Raw genomic sequence first — 23611 nt, forward strand, 5'->3', positions numbered from 1 at the left:
ACTAGCATTAGACATGTCTTATCAGGAAACAGACAGGATGGTATTTCAAGAAGGAATAACTGAATATACACATCTATTCCATGGTCCCTATTTAGGATATTATAGGTATGATCACTTCTATATCTGGAAAAAGCCGTATATTTAATCCATGAAATTACCTTAAAATTCCACCCGAGGTATGAGTCATCTCAAATACTCAAATTGTTCTATGATACATGACTGCCATCTGGCGGGCAGGTGAGAAATAGCTTATGTACACACATTTCTCAACTAGCCAATCAAGAAGCCTGGTGGGAAGGTATCTTAGAACAATGGATTAGTGGATATAAAAGCCCATGCACCTTTAAAAAAAAAAACTCATCAAAAGGAAAAAAACTCATCAAAAGAAAAGACCTCATCAAAAGAAAACCTGACTGAAGAAAGACCTGATTCTGAAGACATCTGAAGAGACCTCTCTATAATCCCTCTTCCATACTTTCAAACTTCCAAACTTTACTAAATTGCTAAACCTCTGTCCTTATAACTTCCTACATTCTCCCACACTATTGAACTCTATCTCAATTTCCCCTGTGGTCATCATTCTAAAGGCGTTCCACTGCCAGCTAAATCCACGGGAGAGTTGCCTAGTCTGAATGCCGGGTGCGGTGAGATTGTTTATTTGATTTTGCATTACCTATGTTCTCTGTTGTGTGGAATCATAAAATTACCTTAGTGTATCACAACAATATTGGGTAGTTCGAGATATATGTAGAGAGATCCTGTTTTACTGTTAAAAATTGTTTGGTGCCAAATTATAAATTTTTTTATATTTCATAATTTATTGAATATTAATAATCAGAGTATAATATATCAAGGGATAGCTTCTTGCAATCCTATGGCCACGGCTTGTGAGAATATAACCTTTGAGATACTCGAAATTATTAATTATTAATAAATTTAATTAATAAGCAGATCATTTAAAAAATTTGTGATATTGATTTAATTAGTTAGAAACCTTATTATTGTGTCTTACATTGGTAGGATATATCTTTGATTGTGTGTACCAATATTCATTTATCACCAGTCTTTTGCGTTTTGTGTTAATATATATATAATTTTTGTACATAAATAAATTTTTATATTTATCTATTATAAGGCAAATTTTGTGTGTATGGTACAAAATCATATTGGCTAAAAGAATTCAAGGTATAGTAATAAGTGGTGATCAAATTATCAAGGTGTCCAAATTATTGGTTTACTAAATATTTGCCGTATTTTAACGGCTGGAGGCACTGTAATATTTCATCTAAGGGAAAGGGACACGCCCTTTATAAATAAAATATATCCTTACATAAACCACCACAATTTGTTAGTGATATTGGCTTGAAGCTAGCGCATAATGCCTGATCTTTCCCCTATTTAGGAAGTACTAATATGTAAGCCACTAAAGCTTCCAAATGCATCTCTCTGTTTCTCTCAATAGCATTCATATATGACTGAAAATAAGCTGTCAAAACTTCTCTTGGTTTTCTAAAATATAGGGATGTATACCCATCTGGGCCTGGGCTCTTTCCTGCTTTAGAGTTTTATTTGCTGCTTCTATTTGTTCTTTAGAAACTTCCTTATCCAGACTACTTATGGTTTCCTCTAATAATGTAGGGAGTTTACCCCTCTCAAATATTCTGCAATATTTTTTTTGAGCTTTCTTCATTTGGTAAAGCTGTTGGTAATACTTACGAAAAATGTTTGTAATATCAGTTTCAGAATATTTAAATTCTCCTTTCTTATGTTTGATTTTGGCTAGGAAATTCTCTGATTTTCTTGACCAAAGTGCTCCCACTAGCAATTTTCCTGGCTTATTTCCCATTTCGTAATAACCTATTGCTGCTACATTTACTGCAGTTTAGTATCTTATTCCATGAAAGTTTTAAGGCCTCTCAATTCTCTACTATCCTTGTTAAGGTTTGATTTTCATTCATTTATGTAATTGCTCCAGCCTTTGGATTTCCCAGAGAAGGTATTGCAACTGAGCTTGCTATTTTTTCTTCCTTTTCACTCCTTTTACATACATTTGCTAACGGGCAATCAATATTATACAAAGATCCCTTAAGAAATAAATATTGCCCTTCTGAGTCTGACAATATTGCTTTCAGTACAAGCTGTGTACTGCTGTAGAATCTTATTGCAGCTCCCTTTGATCTTTTATTAGGGGAGTGACCATATTACCACGTTGAAAAATGTTTAGAACTAAAACTAATTTTAGAGAACCACACTTCTGGCGGGTTTCTTGCCTTAGCAGCAAATCTCTGATTCCCAAAAAATCTGGTTTCTTCGTGGTTTTGTTCAAACCCCTAAGGTTATATGCAAATATTTTGAATGGGGTCATAGTCAAGGTATATAAACAGTAATGAAAAGAGGATCTATCTCTAGTCTTCCAGATTACGGAGAGGTAATCCAAGTTTTAAACAAAAATCTTTCAATTCGTCCGGAAATCTCAAAATCGCTGTATATCCTTAATTTTTAGCTATCAGACAAGCAGGAAGCCTCCATCTATATGTTCTTAGCTTTCAACTGGGTTGTTAATGGTTTTAATGCCCTTCTGTGTGCTAAAGTCTAGAACTAGTCTAGAGCTAGCTCAGAGAAGATGAGTAGGTCTGCTCCATTAAAATCAAGCAGAGTCTCTCATACTTTGAAATATTCACTCTTTATCCTCATGATAATAAAATCTTGTAATAAGATCTCTAGGTTTATCTTGATTAAAAACTTCCCAGAGTGTTGCCTTCAAATCTGCTTTCCTGGACGCCTCTGGGAGGTCTCCGATCCTTAATTATATAGTTACATAGTTAGTCTGGCTGAAAAAAAGATAAAAGTCCATCCAGTTCAACCATTAAAAAAAAAAAAAGTTATAACCTACATGCACAGTTGATCCAGAGAAAGATAAAAGAAACCCAGCAAAGCATGATCCAATTTTCTCCTGCAGGGGAAACAATTTCTTCCTGATCCCCCCCAGAGGTAATCTGATACTTCCTAGATTAATGTTACCTATAAATGTTAGTATCCAGTCATATTCTGTGTATCCAAGAAAGAATCCAGGCCTTTTTTAAAGCAATCCACTGAGCTGGCCAGAACCAACTCTTGAGGGAGTCTATTCCACATTTTCACAGCTCTTACTGTGAAGAAACCTTTCCATGTTTGGAGATTAAATTTCTTCTCTTCCAGACGTAAACATTGCTCCCTTGTCCTCTGTGATGACCTAAAGGTGAATAACTCTACACCGAGTTCACTATATGAACCATTGATGTGTTTATACATGTTGATCATATCCACCCTTAATCGCCTCTTCTGAAGAGAGAATAAATTCAGTTCACCTAATCTTTCCTCATAACTGAGCTCCTCCATGCCTATCAGTTTGGTTGCCCTTCTCTGTACTTTCTCCAGTTCCCCAATTTTCTTTTTGTGAATTGGTGCCCAAAATGGAACTGCATATTCCAGATGAGGTGTTACTAATGATTTGTTCAGGGTTAAAATGATATCTTTCTCTGGAGTCTATACCTCTTTCAATACAAACAAGGATTTTGCTCGCTTTAGAAACCGCAGCTTGGCATTGCATGCCATTATTAAGATTGTGATCTACCAGAACTCCCAGATCCTTCTCCACCATTGATTCCCCCAGTTGTACTCCCCCTAGTATGTATGATGCATGCATATTTTTAGCCCCCAAGTGCATAACCTTACATTTATCAACATTAAACCTCATTTGCCACATAGTTGCCCAATTAAACAGTGCATTGAGGTTGGTTTGTAAGTTGAAGACATCCTGTAAGGACGTAATCCACTGCACAGCTTGGTGTCATCTGCAAAGACTGAAATGGGATTTGTAATCTCAGACCTTATATTGTTTATAAATATATTAAAATGTAAGGGTCCCAACACTGAACCTTGGGGTACACCACAGAAAACCCTAAACCATTCAGAGTATGAATCATTAACCACTACTCTCTGAATACGATCTTTTAGACAGTTTTATATCCATTTACATACAGATTTTCCAAGCCTGTAGACCAGTGGTTCTCAACCTTTCTAATGCCGCGACCCCTTAATACAGTTCCTCATGTTGTGGTGACCCCCAACCATAAAATTATTTTCGTTGCTACTTCATAACTGTAATTTTGCAGTGGGAGGACTAGCGCCCCATCACTGATGTCAGTGGGATGAATAGTGTCCCATCGTTGGTATCAGTGGGAGGAATAGTGTCCCATCATTGGTGTCAGTGGGAGGAATAGTGTCCCATCATTGGTGTCAGTGGGAGGAATAGTGTCCCATCATTGGTGTCAGTGGGAGGAATAGTGCCCCATCATTGGTGTCAGTGGGAGGAATAGTGCTCCATCATTAGTGTCAGTGGGAGGAATAGTGCCCCATCATTGGTGTCAGTGGGAGGAATAGTGCCCCATCATTGGTGTCAGTGGGAGGAATAGTGCCCCATCATTGGTATCAGTGGGAGGAATAGTGCCCCATCATTGGTGTCAGTGGGAAGAATAGTACCCCATCATTGGCGTCAGTGGGAGGAATAGTGCCCCATCATTGGTGTCAGTGGGAGGAATAGTGCCCCATTGTGGGTGTCAGTGGGAGGAATAGTGCCCCATTGTGGGTGTCAGTGGGAGGAATAGTGCCCCATCGTTGGTGTCAGTGGGGGGAGGAATAGTGCCCCATTGTTGGTGTCAGTGGGGGGAGGAATAGTGCCCCATCGTTGGTGTCAGTGGGGGGAGGAATAGTGCCCCATCATTGGTATCAGTGGGAGGAATAGTGCCCCATCATTGGTATCAGTGGGAGGAATAGTGCCCCATCGTTGGTGTCAGTGGGGGGAGGAATAGTGCCCCATCGTTGGTGTCAGTGGGGGGAGGAATAGTGCCCCATCGTTGGTGTCAGTGGGGGGAGGAATAGTGCCCCATCGTTGGTGTCAGTGGGGGGAGGATTAGTGCCCCATCGTTGGTATTAGTGACACAAATGATGGGGCACTATCCCTCCCACTGACACCAATGATACTTACCTTGCTGACTCCTGCTCCAGCCTGGGCTCGCTCTCTCCCTCTCCCATCTACAGCCTGCATACCTGGCTGCAGCAGCAAAATTTGCACTTACCTGTCAGCTGTCTTCCTTCTCTGGCCTCTCTCTTCACTCGTTCCTGCAGCTCCCTCGATCTTCTTCGATCTCCGCGCGCTGCCGCTCGACTCCTCCTCTCCAAGCTCCACCTTCTCGCCGGTGATTGGCCGCCTGTGTGCCTCTCCTGAGCTACAGTTCCGGTGGCCAATCAGCGGCGAGGAGGCGGTGACAGGGGCAGCATATCATCCCGCCCACACATCGCCGGAGACAGGAGCGGCGTCTCGGTTCCTAAGACCATCGGAAATATGTGTTTTCCGATGGTCTTAGGCAACCCCTGGGAAATGGTCGTTCGACCCCCAAAGGGGTCGCGACCCCCAGGTTGAGAACCGCTGCTGTAGACTTTACCTTACACATTAGCCATGTGTGGGGAACTGTGTCAAACACTTTTGCAAAATCCAAGTATATCACATCCACCGCCAAACCTCTGTCCAAAGTTTTGCTTACCTCCTCATAAAAAGAAATCAGACTTGTTTGACAACTTCTGTCTTTCATGAATCCATGCTGTCAGTTGCTTAAAATATTTTTTTTTCCAGCAAGAATTCATCTATGTGGTCTTTTATTAAACTCTCCAGTATCTTCCCAACTATAGAAGTTAAACTAACAGGTCAATAATTACTTGGTAAAGATTTTGACCCAACATCAAAACATGACCTAAATCTGTGAAAACAATAATATGCCTTAAGTGTGCATACATATACTCAAATCAATAATTACAGTAAATAAAGTCCATATATTCATGCACTTTACGTATTTGATTAATATTCCAGTGGTGATCTTAGACTATATAAGAAAAAGATCTTTTCTGCAATGTAGTGCCAGTCTCCCAATAGATGTAATATAAAGTAAATTGCAATGTGCTCTCCTCTGTGGCAAAGTGAATAATAATGTGCAATAGGAGCTGCACCGTGAGTCAGTATGGTAAACGGATTCCTTTCCTTCCTCAGCAAGCTGCTTGATCATATCCTCCTCAGCAAGCTGTTTGATCTTATCCTCCTCGAATGGGACATGAAAAAAATAAGAGATGCATAGTGTCTTATCTGGGGTAAAAGGTTTTAATGTGCGTTGGTATTGCACTCACATGTGAAAAGATTAAGGTGCGCTTTGTATATACAGTACGCTGCAGACAGCGGTAAGATCAGCCTTGTAGGTGTGCCTACATCCCCCAGAGGAAGCTACGAGTCCCTGTAGCGTAACGTGTAGGGGAGGGGCAGTGACGTCACCACGCATCCGCACAGAGAAACGGCGAGTATTGACAGTGTGCGCAGGCACACCTACAAGGCTGATCTTACCACTGTCTGCAGCGTACTGTATATACAAAGCGCACCTTAATCTTTTCACATGTGAGTGCAATACCAGCACACATTAAAACCTTTTACCCCAGATAAGACACTATGCATCTCTTATTTTTTACATGTCCCATTCAAGGAGGATAAGATCAAACAGCTTGCTGAGGAGGATATGATCAAGCAGCTTGCTGAGGAAGGAAAGGAATCCGTTTACCATACTGACTCACGGTGCAGCTCCTATTGCATATTATTATTCACTTTGCCACAGAGGAGAGCACATTGCAATTTACTTTATATTACATCTATTGGGAGACTGGCACTACATTGCAGAAAAGATCTTTTTCTTATATAGTCTAAGATCACCACTGGAATATTAATCAAATACGTAAAGTGCATGAATATATGGACTTTATTCACTGTAATTATTGATTTGAGTATATATATGCACACTTAAGGCATATTATTGTTTTCACAGATTTAGGTCATGTTTTGATGTTGTATTATTGATTAGAGCGCGGTACCATACTTTTCTATTATCTATCTTTTGATGTACACCAAGTGATGGTGGGCAAGGAAGCCGGCGATCTAACACATTACATATAGAGACACATGTGAGCACCTTCTAGTGGCTCACAAGTAATTAAAAATATTTTTTTAAAGATTTTGACCCCTTTTTAAATATTGGCTCCACATTGGCCTTACGCCAATTCAGTGGTACTATGCCAGTCATTATAGGGTCCCTAAAAATTAGAAACAATGACTTTGAAATGACAGCGCTCAATTCTTTAAGGACCCATGGGTGTATGCCATCCGGTCCAGGTGCTTTATTCACCTTTATACTGTCTAAATATTTCTGGATCATATCAATTGTGAGCCAATGTGGATCATCTGGAGCTGTGTCAATACCATGCCCATTATGAACAAGAGCTCCCCCATGCTTCTTTGTATACACAGAGTTGAATAAGGTATTTAATAAATTTGCCTTCTCTTTGTCCCCAGTCACCCACTCTAGATTATTTTTTAAAGGGCCTACATGCTTGGACCAGATCTTTTTACTATGAATATATTTGAAGAATTTTTTTGAAGTTAGTCCTGCTATCTTTTTCAATCTTTCGTTCATTTTCAATTTTTGCGACCATTCTTTCCTTTTTGCATATTCTGTTATATTCTTTGTAATGTTTAAATGATGATAGTGTTTCTTTATTTTTATAGTTAACCACTTGCCTACAGGGCACTTATAACCCCTTCCTGCCCTGGCCAATTTTCAGCTTTCAGCGCTGCCACACTTTGAATGACAATTGTGCGGTCATGTAACACTGTACACATATAAAATTTGTATAATTTTTTTGAGACAGATAGAGCTTTCTTTTGGTGGCATTTAATAACCTCTGGGTTTTTTTATTTTTTGCTAAACAAACCAAAAACAACTGAAAATTTGAAAAAAAAACTTTTTTTCTTAGTTTTATAAAATTTTGTAAATAAGTGTTTTTTCTCCTTCACTGATGTGCGCTAATGAGGCTGCAGTGATGGGCACTGATAGGTGGCACTGATGGGGAGGAACTGGTAGGTGGCATTTATGGGCATTGACAGGCATCACTGATGGGCACTGAAAGGCAGCACTGATAGGTGGCACTAATAGGCGGCACTGACTGGCACTGTTAGGTGGCAAAGATAGGCAGCACTGATAGGCGGCACTGATATGTGGCACTGACTGGCACTGATAGGTGACACTGAAAGGCAGCTCAGATAGGCACTGATATGTGGCACTGACGTGCACTGGTAGGCACTGATATCTGGCATTGATGTGGCGCTGATGTGCACTGGCAGGTGGCATTGCTGAGCACAGACAGCTGGCATTGATGGGCACTGACAGGTGGCACTGCTGGGGCTACACGAGTATCCACCTCCTCAATAACACTGGGAGGCCTATAACAAAAACTTCAATTATTACATTTGTAGTGCACACCTCCATGTGCAGTTCCACCCATAATGCTTCAGCCTCATCATACTCTCCATCAACTAGGTCCTCTTTCACACTCGCTCTGAGATCATTTCTCACATAGAGACAGACACCATCACCTTTCGTATGTACCCTGCCTCTCCGAAAGAGAACTTAGCTAGGAATATTAATGGCCCAGTCATGTAAAGAATGAAGCCAAGGTTCAGCAATACCAATTAATGCCCATTTCTTGTCTCTTGCTCTTCTAATCTTTATTGAATATTCCTTATCTCTGTCCATTTTGATTCTGCTCTATCTCACTTTTCTGTTATAGTCTGTCTATGTTCATCTAGACATTCCTCTGTGTCCTCCACTCTTTGCAACACACTCTGTATGTTCACTCCCATTGCGTTCAGCTCTCCTTGCTTTCCAGGTGCATCATCATATCCACCACATCTTGCTTGGTGAGCAAAATTTGCATATTTCCAAGCTCCCTCTCCATCAACTTCTGAGGACCCAAGAAGGGGCGGCTGAAGGGTACCTGTAGAGCTTTGGGCTGTAGAAATGAGGTTGTGGTATCAATTGCATGGTTCACAACTGCGCTGTTCCTTCTCCCCCTCTTCTCCTCCCAAGCAGGTGCTGCTCTTTGCTCAAAAGTAGGGGGGGGGGGCAAATTAGACTCCTCTTCATGACCTATCGCAATCTCTGCCTTCTCCTGCACCAAATATACTTTAACTGAGCTGAAATTTGCTTCCTCTGCTTAGTTTGCTCTTGCTCCTACCCCTTCCCCCCAATTCCTCCTCTGAGGATTTTTGACACTTGTCCACTTCCTCCTGGGTGTCCTGTTCCTTATTAACCATCCAGTCCATAAAATTGAAACTGCTGCCCATACCCCCCCCCCCCCATCCACAGCAGGTGAAGTTGTAGTATCTGCCAGTTCTTACTTTCATATATGTTGGTTAATACTATCAAAACTCATGCATATACAGGCTGAACTTACAATTGATGGAATCTTCTGTTGTGTCATTCATGCTCTGTCAGCGATCTTCACCAGTGCTTCAAGTCCAACCACAGAAGGAGACAAGCATGTTTGTCTTGAAGTAGATGGAGCGAGCGCAAATGCTTTACCAGCAGTTAAGAGGCACACATGGGCCAGTAAGTCTTAACTGGAGTCTCTATGAGCTCCCCAGCAAGCCAATGTATCTGTACTTGCCCTTTCACTCCTCTCTCTTCCTTCCTCTTCCGGCAGTGGTCCTTGGCTCTACAGCTGTCAGCCTTCCTCATCCACTGCTGGGGTAAGCTCCAAGCAGTATCCAGCTCTAGGTCACTTCCCTGGGAAAACGCATGCAACTATCAACTACACACCACCAACCAGAGCCATGTGGTGCCCCCCCCCCCCATTTTTGCCTATGGCCACATCACCCTGAATACACCCAATCTCGCCTGAATTGGTGTTTTTTAACATCACCATGGAGATCAGTTTTAAACTGCCCATACACTGACCTAAATTCTTTTGGTTCAGGAGAGACTGGCCAAAATATTAATCAATATGTGGCCATCCCCACTCAACAGAAGTTGATCACTTGATCAACTGCTGTCAAAGGGACTTGTTGGAAAAATTGCCTCGCAGCTCCTGACTTGTGTATCTTGAAAGTGGAGGGTGTAACTGACAGAATATAATGTGTATGACAGATGTCGGTGGCAGTAAAAAGGTCAAAGCACTACTAAAGTTGTACTATACACTAGTAGAATGTAGTTCAAACTTTTTCATTTAATTTGGTTTTCATTTGGTATAGTCTATTTATCCCAATATAGAATGTTAAAAGCAAACACAATTTTTGAAGTACTTTCAAATGAAATTCATAATTGATTGTACTGAAAATTTTCATACAAACATTCATTCAAAAATCTACTGATATCAGGGGCATTGCCAACATTGGGCACACAGGGCACGGGTCCCGCATCTCATACAGGTTGCCCCGGGTCCCCAATGACACGAACCCTGCCCTGCCATTGCTGCAATCAGCATTGCTCTCCGACAGCTGCAGCTGCCTATCAGATTGCTAATGATAAGCTTTCCCTAGGCTCCTTCTAAGGTCTAAGGGATCACATAACACTCACAAGGAAGAGCCCTGGATGAAGTATGTTACCCATGCCATGCTCTAAATTGAGGTCTGAAAATTTATAGGGGGATTGTGTAGATGACAGACCTATTTTATATTACATCCTCCTGCACTATATACACTGTATTGTATATACATCTGAACAAAGTGTTTATCGTCTCAGCAGTTGCTGGTTGCTGAATAGTCCTGTATTTTATGTAAAGTGGTTGTAAATCTCAGATATGAAGTATGAACAAAAACATACCCCTGTAAAGTGTGCACTTGTCTCAATTAAGAGCACTAGAGATGAGCGAAGTATTCAAAAATTCGATTCGGCTGATTCGGCGAATTCGAGGAATAAATTCGATTCGAGGCGAATATATTCGCTGCGAAATTAACTTATAAAAAGGGTGTTTCTAGGCTTCAGAGAGCCTTTATATTAGTGCAGAACACTGTACCCTTAATTTAAATGCCCTTGGAGTCTGCTGGGGAAGAGAAATAATACTGTCAGTCAGTATGACATGCAGATGAGTGCCGTCGATCTTAGAATCACCGCACACTTCACTCATTTGGGCAGTCACGGGGCCAAAACCAGAGTGTGGAGCCACAGTGTGGCGGTGGAGGCAGCAGCAATGGGAGGCCATACAGCACCCTATGACAAAATGGAACCCACCAGCAGTGTGAGGAGACCTGAAAGTGGCACATGGCAGAGTGTGGCGATGGAGACAGCAGCAATGGGAGGCCGTACAGGGACCCATGAGACACTCTGGACCTGGCAGCAGCATGAGGAGGCGGTACAGGGGCCCATGAAAGATTACGGGCCTGGCAGCAGCATGAGGAGTCGGTACGGGGGCCCATGGCAGATTACGGGCCTGGCAGCAGCAATGGGAGGCCGTAATCTGCCAGCACCCTATGACAAAATGGAACCCACCAGCAGTGTGAGGAGACCTGAAAGTGGCACATGGCAGAGTGTGGCGATGGAGACAGCAGCAATGGGAGGCCGTACAGGGACCCATGAGACACTCTGGACCTGGCAGCAGCATGAGGAGGCGGTACGGGGGCCCATGGCAGATTACGGGCCTGGCAGCAGCAATGGGAGGCCTGTAATCTGCCAGCACCCTATGACAAAATGGAATCCACCAGCAGTGTGAGGAGACCTGAAAGTGGCACATGGCAGAGTGTGGCGATGGAGACAGCAGCAATGGGAGGCCGTACAGGGACCCATGAGACACTCTGGACCTGGCAGAAGCATGAGGAGGCGGTACAGGGGCCCATGACAGATTATGGGCCTGGCAGCAGCATGAGGAGTCGGTACGGGGGCCCATGGCAGATTACGGGCCTGGCAGCAGCAATGGGAGGCCCGTAATCTGCCAGCACCCTATGACAAAATGGAACCCACCAGCAGTGTGAGGAGACCTGAAAGTGGCACATGGCAGAGTGTGGCGATGGAGACAGCAGCAATGGGAGGCCGTACAGGGACCCATGAGACACTCTGGACCTGGCAGCAGCATGAGGAGGCGGTACAGGGGCCCATGACAGATTACAGGCCTGGCAGCAGCATGAGGAGTCGGTACGGGGGCCCATGGCAGATTACGGGCCTGGCAGCTGCAATGGGAGGCCCGTAATCTGCCAGCACCCTATGACAAAATGGAACCCACCAGCAGTGTGAGGAGACCTGAAAGTGGCACATGGCAGAGTGTGGCGATGGAGACAGCAGCAATGGGAGGCCGTACAGGGACCCATGAGACACTCTGGACCTGGCAGCAGCATGAGGAGGCGGTACGAGGGCCCATGGCAGATTACGGGCCTGGCAGCAGCAATGGGAGGCCCGTAATCTGCCAGCACCCTATGACAAAATGGAACCCACCAGCAGTGTGAGGAGACCTGAAAGTGGCACATGGCAGAGTGTGGCGATGGAGACAGCAGCAATGGGAGGCCGTACAGGGACCCATGAGAGACTCTGGACCTGGCAGCAGCATGAGGAGGCGGTACAGGGGCCCATGACAGATTACGGGCCTGGCAGCAGCATGAGGAGTCGGTACGGGGGCCCATGGTAATTACGGGCCTGGCAGCAGCAATGGGAGGCCCGTAATCTGCCAGCACCCTATGACAAAATGGAACCCACCAGCAGTGTGAGGAGACCTGAAAGAGGCACATGGCAGAGTGTGGCGATGGAGACAGCAGCAATGGGAGGCCGTACAGGGACCCATGAGACACTCTGGACCTGGCAGCAGCATGAGGAGGCGGTACAGGGGCCCATGACAGATTACGGGCCTGGCAGCAGCATGAGGAGTCGGTACGGGGGCCCATGGCAGATTACGGGCCTGGCAGAAGCAATGGGAGGCCCGTAATCTGCCAGCACCCTATGACAAAATGGAACAAACCAGCAGTGTGAGGAGACCTGAAAGTGGCACATGGCAGAGTGTGGCGATAGAGACAGCAGCAATGGGAGGCCGTACAGGGACCCATGACAGATTACGGGCCTGGCAGCAGCAATGGGAGGCCCGTAATCTGCCAGCACCCTATGACAAAATGGAACCCACCAGCAGTGTGAGGAGACCTGAAAGTGGCACATGGCAGAGTGTGGCGATGGAGACAGCAGCAATGGGAGGCCGTACAGGGACCCATGACAGATTACGGGCCTGGCAGCAGCATGAGGTGGCGGTACAGGGGCCCATGACAGATTACGGGCCTGGCAGCAGCAATAGGAGGCCGGTAATCTGCCAGCACCCTATGACAAAATGGAACCCACCAGCAGTGTGAGGAGACCTGAAAGTGGCACATGGCAGAGTGTGGCGATGGAGACAGCAGCAATGGGAGGCCGTACAGGGACCCATGACAGGTTACGGGCCTGGCAGCAGCATGAGGAGTAGGTACAGGGGCCCATGACAGATTACGGGCCTGGCAGCAGCAATGGGAGGCCCGTAATCTGCCAGCACCCTATGACAAAATGGAACCCACCAGCAGTGTGAGGAGACCTGAAAGTGGCACATGGCAGAGTGTGGCGATGGAGACAGCAGCAATGGGAGGCCGTACAGGGACCCATGACAGATTACGGGCCTGGCAGCAGCATGAGGAGGCGGTACAGGGGCCCATGGCAGATTACGGGCCTGGCAGCAGCAATGGGAGGCCCGTAATCTGCCAGCACCCTATGACAAAATGGAACCCACCAGCAGTGTGAGGAGACCTGAAAGTGGCACATGGCAGAGTGTGGCGATGGAGACAGCAGCAATGGGAGGCCGTACAGGGACCCATGACAGATTACGGGCCTGGCAGCAGCATGAGGAGGCGGTACAGGGGCCCATGACAGATTACGGGCCTGGCAGCAGCAATGGGAGGCCCGTAATCTGCCAGCACCCTAAGACAAAATGGAACCCACCAGCAGTGTGAGGAGACCTGAAAGTGGCACATGGCAGAGTGTGGCGATGGAGACATGGGCCCCCTGGCCACGCTTGACTTTCTGGCCACATAGTCGACATACGGCTACGTTTACTTCCTCGGGCGGCTTGACGAAAAATTGCCACACCGCCGAGTAGGAAACTTTGCCCCCGCTACTCCTCACTGGCTGACTGCTACTTCCTCCGTGCACACCGGCACCACTACTGGCCGTGGTGGTAGACTGCAGTGGAGCTGGTGCTCTACTCCGTGGCCGTTTTCCTCCACTGACACTGCTGCGACCCTGCTGCCTCCTGGGCAACCCACCGACTGTTTTGCTCGCTGCCAAGCTGGCACCCTCTTCTCCTGATGATGCGGAAGCAATAGCCTGATGATGACGAGGCTGCCAAGTGCGATCAGCCTCATCGTCATCAATTAGGGTCTCCGCCTCACTACTAGCCCCCTCGGCTGCGTGTGGGTCAGGAGACAGACCTGTCTCTAGACCGGCTACCGAGCCACTCTTCTCGCCAGTACTTCTTCGCCTGGCTGCTGAAGAGGCGGATGTCTCCCCCCGTTCCTGACCGCCCTCTGTTAGCTCTTCCTCACTGTACAGTGGGGCTGAGCCCACAGCATGCGATACTTCGCTTGGTGAGGGAACACCAAAGGACAGGGGCAGGTAGAGGACACGTGATTTCAGTGGGCTTGCTCCCGGGCCATGCCAACTAACGGTTGTGTCTGACGTACCCACCGACCGTTGGCTGTAGGTGTCAGAGGTGACCTGGGAAGAGGAAGACGACCGAGCCAACCAATCGATGACGGCAGGGTTGTCGGTGGAGACACGACCGCTGGATGACACCGGGAGCACTGGCCTCTGGCTGCGACTAGTGCTGCCTCGACCCCTTCCTCTGCTGCCACGTCTGCTCGCTCCTGAAACATTGCCTCCTCTGCCACTCCTCTGCGTGTTGTCTGACATACTCTTTAATTCAACGATTCTGTGTCCCTGAGTAACGATTCTGTGTCCCTGAGTAACAAATCTGTGTCTGTCCCTGAGTAACAATTCTGTGTCCCTCAGTAACAATTCTGTGTCCCTCAGTAACAATTCTGTGTCTGTCCCTGAGTAACAGTTCTGTGTCCCTCAGTAACAATTCTGTGTCCCTCAGTAACAATTCTGTGTCTGTCCCTGAGTAACAATTCTGTGTCCCTGAGTAACAGTTCTGTGTCCCTGAGTAACAATTCTGTGTCCCTGAGTAATAATTCTGTGTCCCTCAGTAACAATTCTGTGTCCCTGAGTAACAATTCTGTGTCCCTGAGAAACAATTCTGTGTCTGTCCCTGAGTAACAATTCTGTGTCCCTGAGTAACAATTCTGTGTCCCTGAGTAACAATTCTGTGTCTGTCCCTGAGTAACAATTCTGTGTCCCTCAGTAACAATTCTGTGTCTGTCCCTGAGTAACATTTCTGTGTCCCTGAGTAACAATTCTGTGTCCCTGAGTAACAATTCTGTGTCCCTGAGTAACAATTCTGTGTCCCTCAGTAACAATTCTGTGTCCCTCAGTAACAATTCTGTGTCTGTCCCTGAGTAACAATTCTGTGTCCCTCAGTAACAATTCTGTGTCCCTCAGTAACAATTCTGTGTCTGTCCCTGAGTAACAATTCTGTGTCCCTGAGTAACAGTTCTGTGTCCCTGAGTAACAATTCTGTGTCCCTGAGAAACAATTCTGTGTCCCTCAGTAACAATTCTGTGTCCCTCAGTAACAATTCTGTGTCTGTCCCTGAGTAACAATTCTGTGTCCCTCAGTAACAATTCTGTGTCCCTCAGTAACAATTCTATGTCTGTCCCTGAGTAACAATTCTGTGTCCCTGAGTAACAATTTTGTGTCCCTGAGTAACAGTTCTGTGTCCCTGAGTAACAATTCTGTGTCCCTGAGTAAGAATTCTGTGTCCCTGAGTAACAATTCTGTGTCCCTGAGTAACAATTCTGTGTCTGTCCCTGAGTAACAATTCTGTGTCCCTGAGTAACAATTCTGTGTCTGTCCCTGAGTAACAATTCTGTGTCCCTCAGTAACAATTCTGTGTCCCTCAGTAACAATTCTGTGTCCCTCAGTAACAATTCTGTGTCTGTCCCTGAGTAACAATTCTGTGTCCCTGAGTAACAGTTCTGTGTCCCTGAGTAACAATTCTGTGTCCCTGAGTAACAGTTCTGTGTCCCTGAGTAACAATTCTGTGTCCCTGAGTAACAATTCTGTGTCCCTCAGTAACAATTCTGTGTCCCTCAGTAACAATTCTGTGTCTGTCCCTGAGTAACAATTCTGTGTCCCTCAGTAACAATTCTGTGTCCCTCAGTAACAACTCTGTGTCTGTCCCTGAGTAACAATTCTGTGTCCCTGAGTAACAGTTCTGTTTCCCTGAGTAACAATTCTGTGTCCCTGAGTAACAGTTCTGTGTCCCTGAGTAACAATTCTGTGTCCCTGAGTAACAGTTCTGTGTCCCTGAGTAACAATTCTGTGTCCCTCAGTAACAATTCTGTGTCCCTCAGTAACAATTCTGTGTCCCTCAGTAACAATTCTGTGTCTGTCTCTGAGTAACAATTCTGTGTCCCTGAGTAACAGTTCTGTGTCCCTGAGTAACAATTCTGTGTCCCTGAGTAACAGTTCTGTGTCCCTGAGTAACAATTCTGTGTCCCTGAGTAACAATTCTGTGTCCCTGAGTAACAGTTCTGTGTCCCTGAGTAACAATTCTGTGTCCCTGAGTAACAATTCTGTGTCCCTGAGTAACAGTTCTGTGTCCCTGAGTAACAATTCTGTGTCTGTCCCTGAGTAACAATTCTGTGTCCCTGAGTAACAATTCTGTGTCTGTCCCTGAGTAACAATTCTGTGTCCCTGAGTAACAATTCTGTGTCCCTCAGTAACAATTCTGTGTCCCTCAGTAACAATTCTGTGTCCCTCAGTAACAATTCTGTGTCTGTCCCTCAGTAACAATTCTGTGTCCCTCAGTAACAATTCTGTGTCTGTCCCTGAGTAACAATTCTGTGTCCCTGAGTAACAGTTCTGTGTCCCTGAGTAACAATTCTGTGTCCCTGTGTAACAATTCTGTGTCCCTGAGTAACAATTCTGTGTCCCTCAGTAACAATTCTGTGTCTGTCCCTGAGTAACAATTCTGTGTCCCTCAGTAACAATTCTGTGTCCCTCAGTAACAATTCTGTGTCCCTCAGTAACAACTCTGTGTCTGTGCCTGAGTAACAATTCTGTGTCCCTGAGTAACAGTTCTGTTTCCCTGAGTAACAATTCTGTGTCCCTGAGTAACAGTTCTGTGTCCCTGAGTAATAATTCTGTGTCCCTGAGTAACAGTTCTGTGTCCCTGAGTAACAATTCTGTGTCCATCAGTAACAATTCTGTGTCCCTCAGTAACAATGCTGTGTCCCTCAGTAACAATTCTTTGTCCCTCAGTAACAATTCTGTGTCTGTCCCTGAGTAACAATTCTGTGTCCCTGAGTAACAGTTCTGTGTCCCTGAGTAACAATTATGTGTCCCTGAGTAACAGTTCTGTGTCCCTGAGTAACAATTCTGTGTCCCTGAGTAACAATTCTGTGTCCCTCAGTAACAATTCTGTGTCCCTCAGTAACAATTCTGTGTCCCTCAGTAACAATTCTGTGTCTGTCCCTGAGTAACAATTCTGTGTCCCTCAGTAACAATTCTGTGTCCCTCAGTAACAATTCTGTGTCTGTCCCTGAGTAACAGTTCTGTGTCCCTGAGTAACAATTCTGTGTCCCTGAGTAACAGTTCTGTGTCCCTGAGTAACAATTCTGTGTCCTTGAGTAACAATTCTGTGTCCCTGAGTAACAATTCTGTGTCCCTCGGTAACAATTCTGTGTCCCTCTGTAACAATTCTGTGTCTGTCCCTGAGTAACAATTCTGTGTCCCTCAGTAACAATTCTGTGTCCCTCAGTAACAATTCTGTGTCCCTCAGTAACAATTCTGTGTCTGTCCCTGAGTAACAATTCTGTGTCCCTGAGTAACAGTTCTGTGTCCCTGAGTAACAATTCTGTGTCCCTGAGTAACAGTTCTGTGTCCCTGAGTAACAATTCTGTGTCCCTCAGTAAGAATTCTGTGTCCCTCAGTAACCATTCTGTGTCCCTCAGTAACAATTCTGTGTCTGTCCCTGAGTAACAATTCTGTGTCCCTCAGTAACAATTCTGTGTCCCTCAGTAACAATTCTGTGTCCCTCAGTAACAATTCTGTGTCTGTCCCTGAGTAACAATTCTGTGTCCCTGAGTAACAGTTCTGTGTCCCTGAGTAACAATTCTGTGTCCCTGAGTAACAATTCTGTGTCCCTAAGTAACGATTCTGTGGCCCTAAAGTCTCTTTGGCCCTAACTCTGTCCCTAATACAGAGAGGTCTGTCTCTCTTGAATGACTGGAGGCTAATGGAGAATTCTAAGATGGTCGAAATTTATAGCTCGACCATTACACAGTGCTGGCTGGCTGGCTGCTGATTGGCTAATGCGATCACATGTCATGAATGAATGCATTATGGGTCAGCGCGCCTTGTCTGCGCGCCTTCCCAGAGATCCCCGCTCCGTCGCCACACATGTCGCCGCCATTTTTGGAAAATTTCGATTCGCGCCAAATCCGAAAATTATCAGACTTCGGATGCGCGAATCGATTTTTTCCTAATCTTCGAAACGAATTCCACTTCGCCAAGTTCGATTCGCTCATCTCTAAAGAGCACTAAGTGTCAATTCTCTCTACCACTTCATTCCTTTGCTATAAGCATGTGTCACTTCTGACAAGTTTTCCTAACACGAAGAAAAAAAAATGTTGACAGAGGAGGGACCTCCAGCAGATTGACAACCTCAGCTCTGTTCCTGTGTGCTGTGTGGAGGGGATTTGGTTTCTTTTCCCTCCAATCAGCTCTCAGAGCTCTCCTCGCTGATGAAACTTCAGCTCCCCGCCCATTTTATTTGGGAGCTGAGAGATCCTATGTAAATAGTGCACTTTGAATGGATGTAGGGGAAAAATGGCTTTAGATAAACAAGTACACCTTATGTAGGAGGATTTGTTTTACTTCTGTGTATCACCTCAGGTCAGTTACACCATGGGATATATGTGAGGGTTCACAACCACTCAAACAAAGTGTTACCTCTCTGTCTATTTTAAGTGTGCACAAAACTGTATGTAATAGAAAAGATATCTTTTTTTTTTTTTTTTAAATGAGTGCTGAGGTTTATACAGGTCTGTGAGACTCTTGCTTGTGGCACATCATTTAAAGCACATTTAATAGGTACAATAAGGCTTTTGTTTTATGTAACCATGCCCCCTTAACTCCCTCCCACTGTAATGCAAATTGATCACACCCACTGTTCACCATTACTGCTCTGCTTCAGATGCCCTAGGTCTTTTACATTCCTAGCAACACCCCTGAATGATATATAGCCAGCTTTAATTTATTTTCAGTTATTTACAATCTTTTGTGCTGGATGGAAGAAACGTTGTTAATCAAATATTTGCACATTAAAATACTGTGTATGATGTAGTAATATGTGGTAGCACTGTCTTAGCAACATCAATAAGAGCCCTGTGGGGATGAAGGTTAGATCCCTCATTATGTATTATAAATAGTGCAGCGCCCCTTGAAGTACTTATAAAAAAAATAAACCCAAACACCACACAACAACACACATATATGCCATACACACCGAAACCCTGCATTTGTGAAATCAAAATCAAACCAAAAATATAAATATATACAATATAGTGTGTGTAATATGTATATATATATATATATATATATACACACACACACATATACACACACACACACTTTTTGTTTTTGGGTGATTTATGATTTCACAAAAAATGGGATTATTTGAGTGTGTATAGCATATGTTTGTTTTTTTTAAATACCTACAGGAGTGTTGCATTATTTATAGTTGATATTTAGCATTTTTGTGTTTAGCGATTTCAAATATGTGGTAGCTGCTCTTTAGTTATTTATATTTTTTATTATTGTGAGTAGTGCAGGGTTATAAATTATTAATTAGATCCCACATTGCATCATGTAAGGTACCTTTCTTATCCACATTATTGTAATTTGTTAAATTATGCATAAAAATACCAACCTGAATGTAGATTTCATTATATAGGAGATGTATGAATACTTTCCCGTTTGTGATCCATGTCTAGAACAGAAGAGACCGTGGCAGGCTGTTGTGTCATTGGTATAGTAACCGGTCTATCCATCCATTTTGGTTTTGGACCTGGACTCTCTCTTCGGCCCTGCTTTGCAGGTCTAGCATCTCGACTTCTTCTGAAGCTACTGGACAGTCGTCCAGACAGTGTCCTGACAAGCCCCATAACACCAGTATTCTTCTTAAGCCCTATGTCATCAGCTAACTCTTCTGGAGGAACTTCAATGTTCCCAGTATACCAAAACACCCACCAGATGAGGCTCAGAAAGATCACTATAGATCCAGCATAGATTAAGAAGTCATAGAAAAATACATTAGCAAATACTCCAATCAGAAGAACAGCTAGTCCAAAGATATCAAAAGCCACTGCCAGCCAAAAGCAGCAAGTGCAGCGACCGAGCCCTGCACGGCTAAGGGCCATGGCAGAAAATATGGAAGAAATGTGTTGGTACTGGCTGTCACAGTCATGAGATCAAAGTTCATGTATTTGAAACATCCGTTTCAGCAAAACATCCGGGTGTATTTTACCTGCTGGCAGCAGAATTGCTAAATGACTTCATAAAGACATGAGGTAGGCTGTAGTAAAAGATTAACAAGGGAGAGGTAACCAAGCTATTTCGATCTGATAAAAAAATGAAATGTCCTTTCTCTGTACAGAAGCAGTTCTCAAGCTCCTGTGCTGGTGCAGCATGGGCTCTGATTAAATGCTGAATCCACATGGTTTTTTTTTACTAGATAGCATTGTTCTCTTTGCCTCCTGTTATTTAGCCACTTGGGAAATTGACAAATCCCTTACGTACACATCCTTAAACAACCAGCCAGATGATGCTTGCTTATCTTACCTGAACTAGAAAGAGTATGAATGCTTGTCAAAAAGTCCAGAAACAAACTCTTTTTGAGATCTGTTTTTTTTTTCAATGGCCCTCTGTGAATAAACTCAGTGTTTTTTTTCTGACAGGAGGATAACACCTGTAACCACCAAGCACCTAGCTTTTCTCTGCTTAACATCACCAGGTAAACAAACCATTCAGGATTAGAAAGGTTACCTGGGAACCATAGAGACGTCATTGTTTCACCTCAGGCGTTTTGCTTGTAATGCAGAGCACTCAATGACTCAGTTCTGGAAACACATTTAAGTGTTACAATAGTTTATAGTTCACATACATTTGAGGAAATTGTAAATGCCAATTAATAGTTTAAATAAGATAATACTGCTGTTTTAGTCTGAAGTTTTTTTTTCTTTATATTGCTGTAGCTTTTAAAATATGCAAGCAAAAGTGTCTCATTAAATGGGCTGAATATGGCAAGGTGCACCATTGCAATGGCAGAGAGCACATACTGTAAGTGCACATTAGTACAGTATCAGCAAGAGAAGTGGGAGCAAGTGGGAAAGGTGGTGAGACCAGGGGGGGTTGGTGTGCAGCAGTGGAGAAGGGCAATATGATGGAGGTCAGTGGTGTGAATGGAAGGTGGGGGTGTGGTGTGAAGGTGCATTGAGAGGTTTCAGGCATGGTGGTGATAAGGAGGGATATAGGCACAGTGGTGATGGGGGGAATACATTGGTGGCAATGGTGGTAGTTGCAGGCACAGTGGTGAGTGATGATTTCACAGGGAGCTGTCAGCTGTAACCCCAGAGGCAGTCCTCGAAACCAAGAGTAGAATTTGGGCCAGGGAGGCAGGCGGTGGGTTGTAGGTTACAGTGCTTGTGTAAGCCACAGCAGATGCTGCAGCAGATGTGAGCTGATGTGGACCAAAATTTGAAGGTTATATCTCTCCGAAACACAAAGCTGCAGCAACCACTCTGTATGCATGCTTTCCACTAGGCAGTTTTAAATGTGAAATCCAACTGTATAGCCAATGGATCACAGTCATGTACCTGTGGTAATGTGCCCCCCAGGTCTGTTTCCAAGGCTCCAGTGTACCTGTAAATCCATTACCTCCATGGCAGGGGTGCAGGCTTTGGTCCCCTATGCGATGAAAGAAAAAAAAAAAGTTAAGTGAAAGAAGTGTAAAAAAAAAAAGTTACACCCAAGCACTTAAACCCCCACCCCAAACAATTTGAGCCTGCCGCCATATACAGAGTGCAAGTGTACAATTCAAACGCACACATTCCTGTGTTAAAAATGGCTGTGTGTGCTGCAGTGACCATTGGCTGCAACCGAACAGAATCAGCAAGGGAGAATGTCACCAGCACACCGAGGATCACCAATATGGGTCCAAAATTTTAATTAACGATCACATAATTACAGCAAGGCAACATTTTGGAGTTTCACAGGACCCCATCAAAACTTTTGGACCCATATTGGTGATCCTTGGTGTGCTGGTGACATTCTCCCTTGCCCCAATGTACAAGCACATAAGAACATAAACATATGTACCCCTACGTAGGATAAGTTCACCTTTGTAGCAATACTTGTATTTAGGGTGTAACATGTTACAATAGAGCACCTGGCTCCACTACCTGATCACCCTCCCTTCCCTGTGACAGTGGGTAGGGAATCTTCTTGTACCCACTGTTACCATTTAAAAAACATGCAACCATGAGGGGCTCCTTTCACACAGTTGTCATTCTTTCATATTTATCCCTGGTTGAACTCCCTGACTTTTTTGGGTGCTTTTGTTGTGTTTATCACAGACTGGTTTCATGTATCAATTATCAACTTGAGGAATGTTCATTTATCACCTTTGTTAATTTTTTTCACGTGAAATATAGAAAAACTTTCAGCACCAAACTTTTCCATTTCATGTGAAAGTGAAATGTTAAGGCATCTATTTACTCAGTACATCCTCATCTTTTATATGTTTGTAGCTCTACCCCACAGGGGCCACATCATAATGCTTTTCCCCAATGGTTGCCCTGACCTTGCAAGCCTCCAGGCACCTCTGACACTCTGGGGTTGATTTACTAAAGCACCTTGTTTGCAAATGGTTGCAGTTCCTTGCGTGACTGACTACTTTTAGGTGGAGAACAGCTTTACTAAAGCACTCCAAAAATAGAGACAATCAGAATTTATTAATGGTCACAAAACTTAGAGACCGTTTAAATGAGTTCACCTCTTAGAACCAGTTGAACAGCAGAGAAAAATCTTTTTAATGACATGATCTCAAGCAATTTATACTTCATATACATATGTTGGACATTTTTAAGAATACTGCTTTAAAAGAATTCTAGATTTGTCTGTATAAAAGTGATATATTTCAAAAAAATCCAAACAGGCATTGACTTCACCTAGTTTAGACATCTCAGTAGTGACATGACTGAGCATGGCCAGACCAGGAAAACTGCCTTCACCCTGTTGTTTTTCTTAAAGTGCTATAGTAAATGCCTTTGTTGGCAAGCCTGGAAATGTCCTTGAAGAGTCAACCTGTTTCTGGAAAAGAGTGAACCTGTTCCTGTAAAACGTGATTATTAAACAGACTAACATTTATATATATATTTAATGGTATACATCAATAGTTCTAACCAGGGGCGGACTGACCATTCGAGCACTCGGGCACTGCCCGAGGGCCCGGGGTCAGTAGGGGGCCCCATGAAATGCCCCTGGTACCTTTTTGGGTGTGGGCAAGGACACAGGGCCCCATGATC

General features: G+C 44.3%; 1 protein-coding gene and 1 pseudogene across 2 annotated transcripts in view; one reads left to right on the forward strand and one right to left on the reverse strand.

Annotated features, from left to right (window-relative positions):
- Window positions 1-20508, reverse strand: part of LOC149456929 (transmembrane protein 238-like) — a 166897-nt pseudogene extending 146389 nt beyond the window's left edge. Inside the window, exon 1 of the transcript XR_016313778.1 lies at window positions 19957-20508. The product of XR_016313778.1 is annotated as a transmembrane protein 238-like (transcript). The remainder of the gene's footprint in view (window positions 1-19956) is intronic.
- LOC149456930 (uncharacterized) overlaps window positions 1-23611 on the forward strand; it is a 66791-nt gene that overhangs the window by 15988 nt on the left and 27192 nt on the right. The gene's annotated exons all lie outside the window — the stretch shown is intronic.

Source organism: Staurois parvus, unplaced genomic scaffold (assembly GCF_062004578.1).
Source record: "Staurois parvus isolate SC_StPar_1 unplaced genomic scaffold, SC_StPar_1.0 ptg000341l, whole genome shotgun sequence".
NCBI classification, from domain to species: domain Eukaryota; kingdom Metazoa; phylum Chordata; class Amphibia; order Anura; family Ranidae; genus Staurois; species Staurois parvus.